Consider the following 890-nt stretch of genomic DNA (forward strand, 5'->3'; position numbering starts at 1 on the left):
GGGGTGACTGCAGGAGAAAAAAGGAGGGCTTTCCCCTCTGCCTTACACCCCTTCTTTGAAAACATGTGGCCTGGGAATAATTGGGTTACAACTGCAGCAGACCAACGAGTTGGCCTTGATTTGGAGAATGACTCCATTTACTTTTGTCTGACTGCCTGTTGCTCCCACAGCTGCACCTTTTATCCTCTATTCAGGATCAAGATTTTACTGTATATGCCTGGCAGGCAGCCAGATGTGAGAGTGGAACACAGACTGAGCATTAGTATACAGGACTAACCTATTTCTAAATATTTTACATGTATTCAATTATTAAAGCATCACTTTGTCTCAATTCCATTTTTAAAGTTCAAACATCATCTTTTCACACCTGTAGTTATTTTAGTGCCCCTGAAGTCCAAGAAGGTCTTACAAAGTGACTTCTTTCTACTCTACAACAAAACAAAAGAACAATGTTCTAATGGTCACCAGTGATGAAGTTTTTAAATTTTTAAAAATGTGACTCACTAAACACTAAATCACACTACATTTAGACTAAAATATGATGAATTAGATTAGAATTAGAATTAGATTAGACATGAGTCTCATTTAACCCTTCATGATTCATGAATATGCCCAGGACTGCCATAATGAAAGAACTGGACTTGAATGTGTGTTTATGACAGGGAGAAAACGTTCATTAATAACATGTTCTGTCTGCTGTTTAAACAATAGCTAATGCATTAGTAAACCTTCCCTCCAGGGCATTAAAAAGGAACATTATTTTGTTTTCATGGTCACCTGGCAACAAACTTTGTCTGCTGATTGGACCGTTCCATATAAGGACCATCAGAGGCCAAGGTGCAGAAACCGGTCAGCAGATATTATCAGATCCTTTCTGCGTGTCTGTTACC

Source organism: Pundamilia nyererei, unplaced genomic scaffold (assembly GCF_000239375.1).
Source record: "Pundamilia nyererei isolate P.nyererei 1_Seehausen unplaced genomic scaffold, PunNye1.0 scaffold00026, whole genome shotgun sequence".
Classification (NCBI taxonomy): Eukaryota; Metazoa; Chordata; class Actinopteri; order Cichliformes; family Cichlidae; genus Pundamilia; species Pundamilia nyererei.